Source organism: Neomonachus schauinslandi, chromosome 1 (genome assembly GCF_002201575.2).
Source record: "Neomonachus schauinslandi chromosome 1, ASM220157v2, whole genome shotgun sequence".
Lineage (NCBI taxonomy): Eukaryota > Metazoa > Chordata > Mammalia > Carnivora > Phocidae > Neomonachus > Neomonachus schauinslandi.
In genome coordinates this window covers 198793631-198808191 of record NC_058403.1, presented here as the reverse complement: position 1 = coordinate 198808191, position 14561 = coordinate 198793631, and positions in this window count along the sequence as shown.

The following is a 14561-nucleotide window of genomic DNA, read 5'->3' as shown; positions in this document are numbered from 1 at the left end:
TCAGGAATGGGTGGGGGAGAGGGAGGGCTCTCATTCCTCCCAATCACCTGTTGGGGAGGGGGAGGGGGAGCAGAGGACTGAGGCCACGGCTCAACGCACACTCACCCTCCAATGCACACGCACGCATAGGCACAGCAACCCTCAGCAGGTGATAAATTGAACAGGACCAGAGGCTGGACCAAGCACGTGCTGTGGTGCGCCAGGACTGTGATTACCCAAGGGCACCTCCTGAGTTAAACTTCCCGGCTGTGCATCGAGTTCCCACGTGTCTGGGTCCATGGCAGGGGAGGGGGACTCTGCATATGTCTGTTTATCTACGGCGAGAGCATCTGTGTGTATCAGCGTACTGTCTAGGTGTCTTTGCATGTGGGGGGGGTCCTTGTGTGCTTCATCTGTGTGTCTGGGGGCGACGGCCCATGCCTGTCTGTGTGTCGGCTCGGCGGGTCTGCGTCTGGGTGTTTATACGCTTTATACGCACGCACGTGTCTGTGTGTGTCTCCGTGCCTCCGTGCGTGTGTCTGTGAGTGCCGTTTCCGTGTGTTTGCAGCTGGGTGTTTATATGTATCTGTGTGTGAGGGTCTGGTCACGGCTCGCAGGCAGCTGCAGCCCCAGCCTGAGGGGCCCCAGAAACACCGCCAGGGGCAATGGAATGGGTCCCACTCCCCCGAGGGCACAGCCACCCAGCCCAACCGGGGAGCCTAGCGGCCCCCACAGCCCCCTTCACCTGCACCGGCTGGCCCTGCCCCTAGCTCCTCCATTTCACCCCACTTCCTATCTCCTCTCTTCCCTGGACCGGCCTGCGGCCCACTTTACCCACACAGCTCGGGGTCGGCCCTCGCCAGACCCCCGTACCCCCTGCCCCGTTTGCAGGGGTGCCCTTGCCCCTCCTCTGCTTGGCGCATTCCAGGCCCCGCAACCCCCTCTCCCTGGAAACTCCTTGTCTGTGTCCCACGGACCCACGCTTGCCCCTGCTGGTCCTTTTCGGGGGGGGGGGCTGGTGGGGGTCTGCATCTCTGAGGGACCTCAGGGAGCTGAGTGAGGTTTGCCCCCTGGTGCCCACCCCATTGCCCAGCCCTCAGCAGATGGCAGTGACCGAGGGCAGCCTGGCCAGGCCACCATTTGGGAAAGTCAGGGAGGTGGGAAGGCTGAGGTGGCATGAGGCCCCTCTGGGCAAACGTCCTTCTGAGAGTAAGGACATCTTGCAAGCACATTGGGCTCCCTTCCTCTCCTGGGCGTCTGTGCTGGGGGTGGGAAGGAGGTGCTCCTTGTTATTTTTAAGTGCCTGGAGCCTTTGATAGAAACTTCAGAGGCAATGCCCCCCCTCTCCAGGCCCTGGGAGGAATTCCTGGGTGTGGAGAGGGGCTGGGGCCAGAGCCTGAGGCAGGATTTATGGGGGGAGGGGGACTCTACCTGGAATCCCCGCACTGTCTTCCTGCTGAGCCCAGGTCTCTCTGATCTTATCACTCCTCCTCATGGAGAGGGGGACAGCAGTCGAGGAATGGGGTCCGGCCCCCTCCTAGCTGAAACACAGAACATTCCTCCCCTCATCTGGAGGGCAGAACACCGCACATCTGGAAATCTGACAACATCCGGTGCTGGGGGGGAGGCAAGTTTTTCACTTTCCTTCCAGATGTTTGGCAAGAGTATTGAGAAAAAAAGGGGTGGGGGGAGGGTCCACAGAGACGAGCCAGAAATACCACAAGAGAACACAGCCAGAGAGGGACACACAGAGAAAGGCCTCTGGGCAGCCCCATTGCCCAGGCCCCCTAGCCCTCATGGGGACTCCGGCCACCCACAGGCACAGCCAAGGCATTACCCAATCCCCTTTCATTCATCATGGGTGAAACCGAGGCCCAGGGCAGAGGACATACTCACGGTCACCCAGACTTCTGATCTCATTTCTTTCATCCACACATAACTGCCATGCCTCAGAAACCACCCAACACCAGCCTGAACCGGGGCAGGTGAGTGACATGGGGCTCCTGAGCCTCAGCCGCCAGGTCTGTGCTATGGGGTGGGCAGGCTCACGCAGCCAGTCAGAATCACACAGCACCACCTCCTCTGCCTGGGGGAGCGTGGCTGGGGGGCGGGGAGGGGGTCTCGGTCCCCTTCCCTCATGCACAGGGCAGATGCGGTCCTGCAGTGGGGACACGGTGCACAAAGCCATCATCCACTCCCTCCCCAGGGCTCAGATGGAGAGGTTGGGGTTGGGGCTCCTGGGAGCACTCTTAAGCTAGAACTAACCCCCAGCCCCCAGCAGGGGCTCTGCCGAGGTCAGCCCTGTCTACAGCCAGCAGGCTAGGCTGTTGAGGCCAGAGGCAAGGCAGGGGCTGAGCAGGGGGCGGGGTGTTATAAGAGGGAGGGGCGGTCAGTGGGCGGTAAGGGTGGGCCACACTAAGGCTTGGCTCTCCTCTCTCCCCCAAGTCCCAGCCTGAGCTCTGTGCCCCTCAGGAATGACAGCCAGCAGGCAAGATCCAGGCAGGGCCTGAGGGGTCTGGAGAGCCTGGGGACAGGGGTAGGGGTCGGGATACTACTACCCCTTTGGTTCCTCCAACTCCAACGTCTGAGTGGTGACCCAGTCTGATGCAGACTCCCAAGTCCCACATTCCAGAGCGCCCCCCATCTCCCCAGCCAAGGAGAATACTGGGAAAGATATGGGCCCTGACTTCTGAGGGGCCCATGGATAGAGGCAGAAAACACTTGGCCCCACTGGCCTCCTTCTAGGTTATTTCCAGCCCTGATACCTTTGCATAGGCTGTTTCCTCCCCTCATACCCTTGGCTGGGACCCTGGCCATGGCTTGCTCCTGGTCACCCCCTGGTCTCGGGGATATGTCACCTCCTCTGAGAAGCCTCTTCAGACGACCCTGGACCTGTTCCCTCTGCCTTTTCTCTCACCCTGACTCTCCATCGCTGTGCACCCTGAAACGAACCTGTTTCTTTGTTATCTTGTTTCTCCTGTGGATGCCCTCCATCCCATGAGTGTCAGCCAGCATGGAGGAGTTTTTGCTGTCCCGCATCTATATATCCCCAGAGTCTCCAGCAGAGCCCAGTTCACAGTAGGCACTCAATGAGTGTGGGATGAGCAAATGTCCCAAACATCTCAACTTACCCATTTCTCACAGGGGGACTGGGACCCATTGCCAAACGCTATCCATGGCATGGGGTCAGGAGAGATTGGGCGGGGGGGGGGTTGCTGGCAGACCGGCTAGAGCCTGGATCATTGCAAGGGGCACCCCGGGACAGCAGGGCAGCCAACAGCTGCTGCCACCTCAACCCAGGCCTGCTCTGCCTGCCACTCCCCCCCCCTGGCTGAGGGTCTTCTCAGTAGCCTGAAAAGGCCAGGTGACTCCATGGTCTCAGCAGCGACTTGACCATGAGGAGCAGCCAGCAGGGGGCGTAAAAGGGATAGAAACCAGCCTTTGGATCCAAACCCAAACCCCAAAACCCAGGATCCCTCCAAACCCAGACTCCAGACTCAGGTCTCAGGATCTGAACCCCCAGCTTAGAACCTGGAACCTGACCGCACTCCGGGGACCCAGACTTTCAAACCCAGGATGCCAAACCCAGAACTTGAATCCAGACTCCAGACCCAAGAGCCTAGGTAGAGGACCAGGACCCTAAACCCAGAGTCTGGATCCACGACTCAAGACCCAGGACCCAGGACCCAGGACCCAAGACCCAGGACCCGGGACCCAGGACCCAGGACCCAGGACAGGGGCTGCTGGCCTTCCAGAATGGCACTGCCTGTGGCTCTGTGTAGACAAGGGTGGGGAAAGGGGGAGGGTAAAATCTTGGCAAAAGGCGGGGGTGAGTGCTTGGCAGACCTTCCTGGTAGTGTTCCTCTGAGGGGCATGAGGAATGTCCCTCATCCTGTCGGAGCCAATTTGGGGAGCTCAAAATATGGTGGCCACGTGGAGGGGGTGGTGGAGGGTGACGGGAGGGAGGGATGGCTAAGGCCTGGCCATTCTTTGGGCCCAGGAGCCAGGGGCAGGGTAGGAGGGTCGGGCTCTAGTCCCCCTGGCCGCAGGCCCCACAGGCTGCCCTGGCCCGCCCCAGACCGCCCCTCCTGGCCCGAGGCCTCTGGGCTGGGATGCAGGCCCACACTTCCCGGAGGAGTCGAGAACGCGGCCTGCGCCAGACCCAGAGCCTTAGAAGTAGGTCAAGTGTTGCTGTGCAGCAGGTCCTGGGGGCCCCGTCCAGGCGCGGGCAGGCCCGTGGGCGGCAGCTCACCCACCAGGGCACGCATGTATATCCACACACATGTGAACTCACCGCCACACGGTGGGTGCCCAGAAGCACAGACCCCGTGCAGGGCCCCCAGCCCCCGCCCAGCTGCACAGATGGGGGCATTGAGGCCCCAAGTGGGGCAGGAGCTGCCCAACCGCTTCTGGCCAGAGGTGGCACGAGGCAGCCACAAGGACCAGGAGGAGAGGAATTTCTGCACCATCCCACGGTTCCGGATCCTTGGGTGAAAGTCTGACTCCAAGGAGGACTTCCCAGCAGAGCTGCTGTGCCACCAGCAAGATGTGGCCTGCTTCCCGGAGCACAGCCCAGGCCTTGAAAGATGGGAAGGAGCGGCCAAGGGGGAGGTAGGAGACTCCTTATGCTCTTGGGATCCAGGCTGGTCCTGGCTCCTCTGGCCTCCGTTTCCCCATCTGTACAATGGCCACGGGTGCGGCAAGGCGACAGTCACTGCCCCGGAGCCCCGGCCCATCCTCGGCACCCCCACACCACACACAGACAACTCTGTCCTCCGCAGGCCAAATACAACCCTAGGCCCCTCCCTCTGCCCACTGTGCTGACGGGGACCAGATGCTCCAACCTTGTGGTTCTGGGGTGGGGGTGGCAGGACCCAGCGGGCTGGCAGGCAAGCCCTGGGTTTGGCCTAGGGACCTATAATCAGCTCCTGCCCCTCTGATCCCTGCCCAGGACTGACGCTTGGGGCTGTGGTGTCCTGGCCGGCTGCGGCCACGGCCGCTATATTTGGGAGCCCAATTGAGCATGAGGGAGGGGTGGGCAGGCAGGAGCCTCCAGGGACCAGTGCCTCATGGGAGGACAGGATGGGGGACACTGTTGGCCAGGCTTGGTCCTCTACAGAAGGAGGGCGTAGCCCTGACTTCAGGGGTCCCATCTGAGGGGGACGCTCTGCTCTCAAGGGCCTGGCCTTGTGGGCATCGGCCCTGTCCTCCGTGGCAGGGTCTAAGGAGATAGACTGAAAACGTGTCTGGGAATACTGAACCCCTTATTTAGTCCACAGAGTCAAACTGTAAGTTGGGGCCAGGCATCCTGAGTGTGTGGGAAAGGGGTGGGGGCTGATGAGGGTGACGGGAGCAAAAAGGCTTTCGATGGGTGAGTTTGGGCATCGAGGGGTCTTGGATGGGAGGGACAGAAAGAGGGGTGCCAATGTGCTGAGCCAAAGAATGGAGAAAACCGGGCCTGAGGAAGGGGTCCGAGGGAACGGGGCAAGGTGCCGCCCAGCCCCACCCCAGCATGGCCTGCAGCCTCCCTGAACTACCCTGAACATTCCCACCACTGGGCCAAACCCTGTCCACTCCCACCAGCAGTTTCCCAAAGAGCAAATATTTATTGTCCTTGGAAGAAAAAAAAAGAGTCCCCTTTTAGGATCAGGGTCTGGGAGCTGCTACTGAGGCTTGCAGGGGCTCAGCGGCAGCCCGGGATGACCAGAAGCCCCACCGAGACCGGCCGAGGGTGGAGGAAGGCGGCTGGGGCCGAGCTGGCCTCGGAGGAGAGGGGTCGTGGCAGGCCCGGGCGGCGGGGCAGGGGCTCTGGCCCGGGCCCATTTCCCCGAGGCTTCCCCAGAATAGGTCTGAGGGTTCACGGACCCTGTCACCACGGCAAGAGGTGTGAACGTGTGTGGAGATGTGTGCTGCCCCGCGTGCTCACGAGTGCCCCACGAGGCTGTGAGCACATGAGTGTGTGAGCATGTCCGGGGGCTCCTGGCTCTGGGTGGGCGGCCATCTGTGAGACTGTTCATCTGCTGGAACGGGGCGGGGTGGGGGCATGTGGACACAACCTCTGTTGAATGGCCAATTCAGTCAAAAATGAGAGTAAATTTAGCAGGGGAAAAAAAAAAACCCATCAGTCAGACGAGGAGTCTGAATTGGGTGGTTGTTTGACTGGATGGACCAACTGTCTCAGGCAAACAGTCCCCACTGGCTGGAGGAGGAACGGGCCCCCCCTGCCCGGGCCCGCATGGGGAAACTGGAGACGGGACCCTGACCGAGCAGAGATGAGACACTGAGACAGAGATGGGGACAGATTCAGAGACCGGGGAGGGAGGGTCGTGAGGCCAGCCCGAGACAAAAAGAGCCCCCAGGGCAGGATGCCGCCTCCCAGAGCCCCAGACAAGGTGCGTGCACGCACGACCCTCAGCTCTGAGCCAAGGAGAAGGCAGATTCAGCCGTGCCCTCCAGCAGCCCAAAGTGCACCAGACCGGGAGGCAGGAAGAGAGGGTGGGCCTGGGCAGCCACCGCAGAGGGGACAGTGGCTGGAATGTGGACAGGGCAGGGGACAGGGATGGCAGTGGTGGAGGTGAGGGCAGGAGGGTGACAAGGGGGTGATGGTGGTGATGGCAGAAGAGGCCATGGTGCCCAGGAGGGCCTCCCTCCCTGTCCCCTTGCTGTGGTGGCCCCATGAGACCCAGGGCTGTCCCCACCCCACTCCACCCAGCACCAGCTGTGTCCTTGCCTCCAGTGGCCACACAAACACCCTCTGTGGCCCAGGGTGTGGAACTGCATTAAAAATGGCCCAAGCCCCCAGCCAGGAATAGTTAGGGTCAATTCCAGTACCTGTCTGTGTGGATATTTATATATCTGCCCGCCTACCCTGTCTAAAACAGCACGCATGCGCACACACACACACACACACACACACACACACGCTCAGAAATACCAGAGTCAGGCTAACCTGCTCTATGTGTCTGTCCGGAGACACTCACTGGGCCCTGGACACTCCCCTCACCACCTGGTCTCTTTTCACCAACACCGGGGCCAACAGAAATCACACTGACGTGTGTGTGTGTGTGTGTGCACGCACACATGCTTTGCCTACGGGTGCTTGCACCAAGAGCAACCACACGACCATGCACATACCTTTAAACATAAATCCTCGTGCAATATAGATGCCTTTGCACAGATGTTTATACACACGTATGCATGCCTGTGCACACACATCCACACACTTGTGCACACGTGCCCTTTGCACGAGTATGTACACACATTCACGTGTCTTTGCATGCACACACACCTAGCACATCACACTTCCAAGCTCACTGGTACAGAAAGAGTTTGGGGTAGGAATTAGGAGCACTGGGAAGGAGGAGAGACCGGAGAAATCAGGGAACCATAGCAGACCCGTCCGTGGAGGTCCGGGAGCTTATGTGAGTGCACGTAAGTATGAGTGTGAATGTATGTGTCCAGGTGTTTGGGACCTTTTCACTGCCTCCTCCCCGGCCCCCTTGAGAGCCATCCTCTACCCCCGACCCTGTTCACAGAGGGAAAATAGAGGCCAGAGCACAGCAGCTGGGCCTGGGGAGGTCGGCGTCCCCAGGTTTGGGGCTCGCAAGCCTTAGCATCTGTGTTATTCTTGGCACACTCTGGCCAGATAAGCACAGGGGTCAGAGCTCGACTCTCGTGGGAAAGGACTCTCTGGAAGTCTCCCGACCCATTCCTTTCCCAGATCCGGGACCCCAGGGCAGGCAGGGGTGGGGGCAAAGGGAAAGAGGGGAGGCTGAGGGACAGGCAAGTCACCATCAGGGTGGCCTTGAGGGCTGGTGGGGGGGGAAGTGGAGAACACGGCAGATTCAGAGACTCACAGATGCCCAAGACTGTGGAGTGACCCCTCAAACCAGCCCCGGGATGCCCAAGTGCAGGGGCCAGGGCACATGGAGAGGGGCAGTGCCAGGCCCCCAGCTCTCTGCAGCAGCTAGACCGGAGCCCCTCTGCTGCAGGACACCTCCTGAGGTTTTGGAGCCAGGGCTAATGGAGAAGCTACTTTAGAGAGATGGCTGGAATGTTAGGGGACCTCAAAGCATCATGCCCCATCGATAGCAGATCATGAGGTGCTGGTCCTGGGGTTAGTTATCTGTCCCCCGTCTCATCACTGACTCCTGGAGCCTCTTCCCCTCCAGAGACCTCAGGGTACACACTTGCACAAGGGAGTGGGGTCTTGGGTCAGCTCGGAAGGCACACAGTACCCCCCCCCCCACCCCGCACAGAGGCATGCTTGGGCCTCAGTCTCCTCCGTCCTGTCCCGCACTTGCACCAACCTTTGCTCCCAGCCCCGGTCTCAGGGCGGTGCAGAAGGCTGGGGTTGTCTGCTGGAGCTTGGAGCTCAGAGCCAGGTCAACAAGGGAACAATCAGCTGGAATCCTGCGGGAACACAGGGCTCATCCAAGGCTGCAGATAAGCAAGGAGGAGCTGGGGGCTTTCTCTGACCCCAGGAGCCTGCCGGACAGCAAGCCCCGCGGCTCTGAAGAGGGGCCCTGCCTTCAGGAGTTCTGGGCCTGGCGGTGGGGGGGCGGATAAGCGGGCCCCTCCTGCAGCCCACTCCCACGCACACGCTCCCGCCCCAGCCCGTCTCTGGTCCTCTAATCGCAGCAGCAGTCTGGGGTCAGCGACCGCGGAGAGCAATCTTCGATTGCAGTTGCCAAGAGCCCCGGCCACCTCCGGATCCTCGCGCCTGACCTTGGGGTCCAGAGAAAGGACGTGCCAGTCTCCCCACCCCCATCGCCCCTGCGAGGACAGCACCCACAGGGGCTGCGTGGCTGGCCTGTGCTGCAGGACTGGGGTGCACCCTCCCCGCAGCACCCCCGCCCCGCCTCCCAGGCCTCAGTCTCCCCTTTGAGAGTTGGGCTCCAGTCACCTCCAGCTTGACCCCGGGGCTAGGGTTTGAGCTTTTCACTCGCTCCTGAGGAGACAGAGCAGTGGCCCAGGGCAGGCAGGGGCTGCATACGTGCGAACTACATGACTTCGGGCAGCCCTCCCTGGTCCCGACCAGCTGCCGGGGCCCCTCCAGCTCTGGGGAGGTCTCCGATTTATGCATAGCCACTCTCCTGTTATCTCTGGAACCTCCTCCAACGTGGCGACTACAGGTCCCCAGTCGGGGCCCTTCAGCCTCTTCCACAGCCAACACCTGGGTGTTGGGAAGACCTGGGTACTTGGTCTGAATGAGCCTGGTGACCTCTGGCACGCCATTGCCCCTCTCTGGACATCGCTCCCCACACACAGTTTTATAAACTTCCCCAAGTGCTTCTCCTTTCTGGCCAGTTCAGCCAACGTCCACGGCGCCTCTGGGCCAGGCTCCGTGCCGGGCGCTGGATAGCTGGACAGACACAGCCCTGGTCCCAGCCCGAGATGTTCCCAGCGTCATTGCCAGCTCATTGCTTCACGTGGCTAGTGTTCTCTGAGGCATGAGAGGAAACTGAGGCCCAGAGAGATGGCCCAGCCGTCCTCAAATGGCCCAGCCTGACCGAGGACCACCCACATAGAGCATCCCTCCAATCCAAGCAGGGCCCAGTATCAAGACCTAGGGGTCCCCGACCCTAGATCTCCCCACCACAGCCCCCAGCCAGGACCCAGTGTCCAAGCTAACCCCCTTCCCTCTGCCTCTTCCTTCCTGGCCCCCCTGTCCCTTCAAACCGCAGGGCCCGGCCGGCCTCTGGAACGTGTGCCCAGGACCTCGGTGATATTTTGAGTTTAAGAAAACTTTGCAGTCGGCAGGAGCTCTTAAAAGTTATAAATAGCAGCAGCGGGAGCCCATGCTGGGAGAGGCGGAAACACGTGTCAAACACGCCTGGGAGGGGGTATTCCGAGGCACAGACACCCCACCCCCAGGGACCCACCACTTCAGGGGATTTTACAACCACTGCAGAGGGAAGTCACACCCCACCCGGAAGGCGTCTGGGAAAGGAGACTCCGTTCTCGCCCCCCCGCCAGGGTCCCAAGAGGTTGGCCAGGTTGCCCAGGCATGTGGGGACGCTGTCAAGAGGCATCTGGGCTGGGAGGGCTTGCTCCTGACTCTCCCCACCACCAGCTCCCCACTCAGCTGCCCAGCATGGGAACCCTAGGGCTCTGAGGAGTTTGGGAGCATGTCCGCACTAACCCCAGCCAACACGGGCCGGGGTGGGGTGGAGTGGGGGTGGATAAGCCTAGAGTGAAGAAGGGACCATTCCAAGGTCACGCGGGAGCTGGGTAGGCTTCAGACGCCCACGCCGTGGTTCTTCCCACTGAACACACACCACGGCTGCCTCCCTTCCTGATACGTGACCCTATCTGGTTAAGCAGAGTTGGAAGCCTGAAGACAGCTGGATGCTGGGTGCTGGAGAGGACGAGCACACCCATGCCCACCCCAAGGCCAGGTGTGGGGTGTCAGGCTTGCCTTGAAGGCCATGGGATTTGAGGACCTGCTCTCAGAAGCCTGGTGTGATGGGACACAGCCATGAAGCGCCCCTCGATTTTCTCAACTACTCTTCAACGTTCATGGGCAACAACCATTACTCCGACAACGGAGAGGTCAGGAAACTGAGGCACATCTAAGACCATCCCCACCCCACCCCCATCCCAGCAGGTCTGGGGGCGGCAGCCAGACCTGGCGTCCAGGCGCTCTGAACCTCAGGGAGCCCCGAAGGGTTTATGGGGCTCCCAATGAATAGGCCTGTTGAGCTCAGAGGGGGCCGGGCCCGAGTAAACACGACTGGGTCTGAGCTGCCATTCTCCCCCTGCCTCCTTCCCCAGGACCCAGGACCAAAATACAACTTCCTGTCCCCGGAGCTGAGGGCCAGACTAGCCCCTCAGAGCCCTGGGCTGGGGCTCACTGCAGGAACACAGCCGGGCCTGCATCAGGGGCCCTCGGGGGGAGTGGGGGGGAGAGGAGTTCAGGTTTTCAGATTCACACGTCTGCATCCAAGCCCCGAGGATGGGGCCTTCACGGAGCCCCTTCAAACCTTGAACTGCCCATCTGTTAATGACAGATCAGGAAACCATGGTCATGAGCAGGAAGGGGACCCCACAGATCAGGGCAGAACAGGCCCCAGGCTCCCAATTCCCTGGCCAGTGAGGGTAGGAACAGCCGGAAGAGCAAGGGAGCGTGTGGGGGCTCAGAAGAGGGAGACGTTGCGCCAGTGGAGGGTCAGGGAGTAACAAGCTTGACAGAGGGCAGAGAAGCTTCTTCCCCTTGGACACTGTTGCCCACTGACCTGTCAAGCTAAAATCTGCTTCCCCACGGGTGCTGGTCACAGAATGGCCTATCCACCCAGGGGCCCCCCTTGGAGCTGCACACCTGGGAGCAGCCCAGCATGGGGAGTGGGGCAGGAACCCATAAATGTTTTTTTGTCATAGCCTCACTCCAGGCCCCCCCAGCCAGCAGCGTCATCTGCCCCACCTGGAGGCCAGGGATGGACAAGCTCTCTGCCTCCCTTTCCAGCCTGTGAACATACTAGAAAGTACCTTGGAAACCGTAAAGTATGGTACCCTCTCCAGGAGCCTGGAAGACCTGGGGAAGGGTCGCCACCGGGGATGGGGGCCCTAGGAACATGCCCCGGCTCCTGGGGGTTGGTTTGGGGCCAGTCGCCTCACGTGCCGGGCGCTGGGGGCTCCGGCTGGAATGTGCTGAGCGGCGGCTGCCACGTGAATCATTACACCTCGTCAGGCTGAGCCTGGGACTTCCAGACCCAAACCAGCTCAGGCTGGGCTCAGGCAGAAGGGCAGCCTCCAGCCAGGGTCTCCAGGTGCGGGGGTGAGGGGCCGGGATCTGGCAGGGCCTCTTCCCCTCCATCTGTCTGCGTCCTCACTCTCGGGGTCTGGACCCAGCCCATTCCACAGAACAGAGGAAGGCAGGTCATCCTGTCCACAACTCTCTGCCTCTGGGACCTGTAACTGCATAAGCAGACCCTGAGCCTGGCTGTCACTGGCTGGTTTCATGCCAAGAGCCCACATTCCAGTGGGCAAGGAGTCAGATACGGAGTGGTTATGGGGCTGCAGGGTTAGGACAAAGACTGGGTGGAATGAGTGTCCCTACGTGTCCCCTGCCCGGGGAACGCTCAGTCCCTGGGACTGAGAGTCGAGGGCTTCTCAGGTCTCAGTTCTACCAGTGACCTGGGTATGAACTACCCTCAGCCTCCACTTGATTTCTTCAGGTGCCCCAAACTTGAATGAAATCACTCACAGGGGCTGTGTTCATACCTCATGGAGGCGTGAAATTTCTGAGATGTGGAAAAGGCCAGGAGGGGCAGACAGGGACACAGGAACAGATGGAAGGAGAGTTAGCTGAAGACAGGCTTGGCAGGGCCAGGAGAGGACCACTGAGGCACACCCACACCGAAGGGGCCAAGCTGGCCTGGGCGCCTGGCAGGCACACCCATGGCGGTGGGGGAGGGCCCCACTCAGGGCACCGAACACTGGTACCCTTGGACCTGCCTCTGCTCCCCCACCAGGGGTCTGGGACAAAGTCCTGGGCTGGTGTGGGGCTTGGTAAAAAATAATTAATTTTTCTTTTCAAGTGAAAGCTCTCACTCAAGCCTTTTCCTGTCCCTAGCAGCAACATCCCTGCTTAGGCCCGAGCCACAGAAGCTGCTAGGCCTCTCTGTGGTCAACCTGAGTCTGCTCTGAGTGTCCAGACCCTACTTGGAAGACCTTGTGGGCTCCAGGTGAGTGGGGTCCAAGGCAACCCTGGGACCTGAGTGCAGCTGGGAGGGGCAAGGCCGTCGTACCCCATTGTGTGTGTGTGTGTGTGTGTGTGTGTCGTGCTGTGGGGCAGACAAGGCATGGTTGCGTGGAGATGTCTGTGGCTCTGGCATTACTGTAGCAGGGGGTCTGTGACAGGAAGCCCACACCTCCAGGCGCCCCCGGAGTGCTCCCTGCCTCAGACAGAGCCCCCCGGCCCCCTGTGCCCCCAGCTTCCCTCCCTTTGCCTTCCTGAGAGGTGAGAAAACCAGGCTTCCTGCTGCAAGGGGAGGGGGCTGCCCGACCAGCTGCTGTGGGAGCCTCCAGTGACTCATCCGGGTGGGGGGTGTTTATGAGCAGCCGAAACGGCTGTAAAAGTGGCACCTCGGTTCACTTATGGCCTGGACATCCCCTCCCCTACCAGCCCCTTGCCTTGAAAAGCTTCCAGAGGGGCCTGGAACCAGAGAAAGATCTGGGATTGAGGCTTGGTGGAGGCTCAGCCTGGGGTCAGGGTTCAGCTAGGGGTTGGAGGTCAGACTGGGATAAAGACTCCACATGTGGAGGGGAAAGCTCTCTCTGGGATTAGGGTTGAGATGGGGATTCAAGCTGACTTTGGGGCTAAGGTTGGGGGATGAACTGTTGAGGGTTTGCAGGCCAATTTTCCCAGAGAGCCCCCAGAATGGGATGAGGGGTTTTCTGAGGGATTGAGGCCAGGCTGCAGAGCTGAGAGCTGAGCATCTGTCTTTCGTTTTTTGAGTCTGGTGCCCACCCTGGCCCTAGGGTCTGTATAGCTTGGCTGGAGCCCTACTCAGAGCAGCAGAGTCCAGTTTAGGGCCACTGGGCTAGAGTCCAGACCCTGCTCCAGCTCTGAGCTCCAGTGATCTCCTTGGCTCTTCCTCCTAGGTCCCCATCAAAGAAGGGAGTCCCCATAGGGGACTCCCTCCCCCCCCAACCAGGCCTTTTCAAACGCCACTGAAACTGACCTGAAACTGACCAGAAACTGACCCCTGGGGCCCTGGGGCTTGCCTGACAAAGAGGGCAGGCTGGCTCTGCCAGGCACTGGGGTACTACCCCTTAATGTGTGACACCCAACCCCCATGGTGGCACTTTAACCAGAGGCCGGAAGGTGCCTTAGGGGATCAGCCTCACCCAGCAGTGGTGGAATATCCAACAGGGGCCTCTGGGGTGAGACACAGGCCTTAGGGCGAGAGGAACACCCTTAAGGGGCCCACAGCCCATCGGACCCCTCTCTGCAGTCCTACCCACAGCCCACTCTGGTCCTCCCCAGTACAAATATTATTTGTTTCCCAATCTCAAGCTTTCTGGTATCAGATCTGAGGACTCCCTACATCAGTCCCCAGTTTTACCCCAGTTGTCCCAATCCCTCCATGAATGTTCTTTTCCTATCACCATAGGGTAGGGGTGATCAGTCATAAAACCATAAAACAGAGTAGAATGGCTTAGAAACAGAGACATAAAACTGAGACCATCAAAATATAACACTGAAGAACCACAGATATTCTTTAGGTACCCACTCTGGGCACCTGAGCCTCTGTCCCTGTTCCGAAGTAACCCACACACCATAGGGGGTAGCCCCCAAATCACAGCCCTCCCCCCAGTAGTGGAAGAGATGGGGGTCACAAGGAGGGAGGGATGTTCTTTACACCAGGCATAGAAGCATGATCCCAGCAGAGTAAACTCCAAAGGCAAGGGCAGGGGCGTGAACATGGGGAGCAGACCAGGAGTCTAGTGGACAGTACTTGTTGGGGAGAGTCACCTCTGGAGGAAACTGCCTCAAACAACATAGTCCTTAATCATAAGGACAAGAAACTTGAAAGTAGTGGGGCACGGAGGAGGATGTGGCCACAGACTCACAAGGA